Source organism: Helianthus annuus, chromosome 14 (assembly GCF_002127325.2).
Source record: "Helianthus annuus cultivar XRQ/B chromosome 14, HanXRQr2.0-SUNRISE, whole genome shotgun sequence".
NCBI classification, from domain to species: Eukaryota; Viridiplantae; Streptophyta; class Magnoliopsida; order Asterales; family Asteraceae; genus Helianthus; species Helianthus annuus.
In genome coordinates, this window is record NC_035446.2 from 34,605,889 (window position 1) to 34,609,518 (window position 3,630).

At 37.0% G+C, this 3,630-nt stretch overlaps 1 long non-coding RNA gene across 1 annotated transcript; it reads right to left on the reverse strand.

Annotated features, from left to right (window-relative positions):
* Positions 1 to 1,687: 1,687 nt before the first annotated feature.
* LOC110926061 lies at positions 1,688 to 3,203 on the reverse strand. The gene is made up of 3 exons (XR_002584957.1): positions 3,126 to 3,203; positions 2,543 to 2,609; positions 1,688 to 1,755 (listed from the first exon to the last, which is right to left on the reverse strand). It is a non-coding gene; the product is annotated as an uncharacterized LOC110926061 (long non-coding RNA).
* Between the last annotated feature and the right edge of the window lie 427 nt (positions 3,204 to 3,630).

Here is a 3,630-nt window from a genome sequence, read left to right on the forward strand (position 1 = left end):
ATTCATCGTGCAGTTTTTACATACATCACAGACAATAAAGCTTTTATTATTACCTATCTCTACCTCTAAAGGCATAGGTAATTTTGTTAGAACAAATGAGGGGTGTCGAATAAACCCATATGAAACAAAGGATTTATTCGCACCGGTATCAAATAACACACGTGCGGGAATTGAATTTATAGTGAATATACCTGAGACCACGTCAGGTTCGACCTTTGCTTCAGCAGCGGTCAATTGAAAGGATCTTGCTTTGGCTTTTGCGGCTTCACCTTTTGAGTCTTGCCCTTCTTTCTTTCCCGCCAATTCTGGGCACTCCATCTTTTATGACCCGTTCGGTAACAGTTGTAACAAACGGTCACTTTTTCCGGGAATGATATAGCCATATGTCCCGTTTTTCGACATATAGGACAAGGCTTATCTTTGAAGCGACATTCACCCTTATGATTCTTGCCGCAGATTTTGCAACTTGGTGTACCGCCCTTTGCATCTGATTTCTTTGACGTTTCACTCGTTCTTGCTTTCTTGGTAGGGCTTGGATTTATATCCTGTGCCCTTCGTTCACCCCCCGCTCTATACTCTTCTTCAACTCAATCTCCCTTTCCCGAGCAGCATTGACAATCTCGGTAAGGGTCTCATACTTTGAAGGGGTTATGAACTCCCTATATTCAGCGCTCAGCATGTTATGGTAGTAATAGACTTTTTGTTCTTCGTTCGTGATCAGATCGTCACAGAACTTCATTTTGTCCATAAACACCCCCGTGATCTTGTCTATGGATTCACCCTTGTGTCTGAGTTGCATGAACTCTTCCTTGATCTTGTTTATAACCGCTTTGGGGCTATGGTGTTTAAGAAACGGCGTCTTAAAATCCTCCCACGTCATGGCCTTAGCCGCTTCGTTTCCAATCTCTTTCTTCTTATTATCCCACCAATCCTTCGCTTGACCTCTTAACTGACCCGTACCATAAGCTACGTAGTCATTTTCATCACAATGTGTTCTCTCGAACACTCCCTCGATATCGCCTATCCATCGCTGACATACGATTGGATCAACTTCCCCATTATAGATAGGCGGTTTACAAGCTATGAATTCCTTGTATGAACAAGGTTTTTGTTCCCCGGATTTTTCCTTTGCTAGATTTGAATTATCTTCTAGCTTCTTGATTCTTTCTTCTACCATTGATAAAACCGTATTTTGGATTTTATCAATGAAGTTTGACAAGCTGTTTTCGATCGCCTTTCCAACTTCTTCGGCAATCACTATTCTCATCTGTTCGGTGACTCTTGGCACCGCATCTCCGTCACCTCCGCTTGTCATCTTTGATACTGAAATGTTTACATATATTGTTAAACATTTCATTTGTAATACATGTTTTACTTGTTTTGATTTGATCAAGTTCGCAACTTGACTCAATCATTCTTGTCTCATGCTTTTCTCGTGTTTGAGTGTGCTTACACACTCTTGATTCTATTATTCTTGTTTCATGCTTTTCTTGTGTTTGAGTGTGTTTATACACTCTTTTCCATGTATATTCTTTCGTGAATTATTTCTATACTTCTAAATTTTACTTAAGCAATAACTCTTACCGGATGTTGATCAAGCTTGAACCGAACACTTATTGGCAACCTTAAGCTCTGATTACCAACTTGTAAGACCCAGCTTATAAAACCAGATTTATATACATAAAACCTTGCATTAAATGTCAAAATATTGACTTGACAAGCTTGATCTTCATCCTTCACTTGGGTACCTGAAAGCTAATGTGTTCAACAAGCATTAGAATTTTTAACTATGATAGAACACATAATTGGATTAGATTCGAAAACTTATTCAAAACAAGAAATAAATCTTCTTGTTCAAGGCTCCACCGTAATTTACGGTATCACCGTAAATTACGGTGACTTCTGAACGTTTGGGGTTCTACCGTAACACAGTAGGTATCCACCGTAACAGAGTTGCAGGTCACCGTAAATTACGGTACCACCGTAATTTACGGTGGACTCTGCACATAACTCCCTTGTTAAAAATGCAGGATTTTGCTGGTTCTTTATGATACGAGACAGCATACTTTCACATAAAACATTAGACGGTTGGGCTAGTTCTTCATGTTTGTATTTCGGTCATCACATTACTCAATTATAACTTAATTGGGCATGTAACGGGAGTTAGCATTCACTCTAAATTGCAAGACTTCTATTTAATCTTTCATACTACGATCATGCATTCAAACCAAATCGTAACATCTATAATAAGACAAGGTTTATGAGTTTATCTATGGTGCTCGCTACACGGCCTACGCTTCAAATGGTATTCACACAATACAATAAGTCATGCTTCGTGTTTATTTCCAGAACTTGTTTGACCCGTTTAGGTGCTGAAATTAGACACCTTACGGATGCTCAATTTTCATGTTTAGAACTTGTTTAAGGCAATAGCCGATTTCATGATATAATGGAAATTCTTGGTACTCATGCTTTCCTTTCTTTCAAACAACGCATAAGGCTAATAATAATTATAATGTGATGAAACAATAAAATTTCATACCTTTAAAGCGCGCCTTTTCCTCATGAATTCCCCTCGGCTTGTCCGCTAGATGAACCGGACTCTTTGCCTAGAAAATTCAGTTTTTTTACAACATGTTTAGAACTCTTTTCATGACCATAATCAAATCATTATGGACCATTATCAAATCTGCGTTTTTATCCAAATTTAACATTTAAGTTCTCACTTAGGCATTTCAACAAACACCTAGCGGGTCAGATTTTCCTACAATCGTTACCAAGTTCATGACTTTATGATTTGACATCAAATATCACTATAGTAGCAAATTTTTGCATACATTTAGTATCAATATCACTGGAATTACTTCTTATAATGAAATTTATACTAGGATTACACTCAAAATCCTAATATTCATCATCAACATACAAAACCCATAACTTAACATCTATGGATTCATGGAATTTTCCTGAATTAGGGCATGATTTCACATATAGTTGTCTAGGTTTTAATCCTAGACACTATATCATCTTTAATCTAACTAATTACTATCATGCATCAACAAAATTTCAGATTTGCTAGATTCATGAGAATTTCAAGTAGTGAATTCTCACAAAATTTTACATACCTCTTAATCCTCTTGCGACGAGGAACACAATTCTAAGCTCGGATTTCGTTTTGGTTAGGATTTGAGCCTTCAATTTGCAAGAAATTGTGATGTTAGGGTTTTGGAACAATGGGGGTCGCCCCTTTCTCTGCTTCTGTCGACCAGACCACCATTTTGGTGTGTTTGGCTTAGTTTTGTTACTACTAGTGACATTTCTTTGGGTTTTTGACAAGTCTAGCCCCTTTACTATGATTTTTCTTTAGTTTTAATTATTTTAACCATAACATGCATTAATTCAAGACTTGGAATTTAACTAGGTTAAATTCCTAGTTGGTAAACTCTTGTTTATTTATTCTTTGAACTTGATAATATACGGGTTTATGTTTTTAGGGTGTTACAATATTTGATTCACATAATTACATTCAAAAAACAAATGTTCATGCGAATCCGGCCCCAACGTGCATAAAGAACAACATAATAAACTGAAGTTAGCATTACCCGAGGAGTTCCATTTACACATAATGTC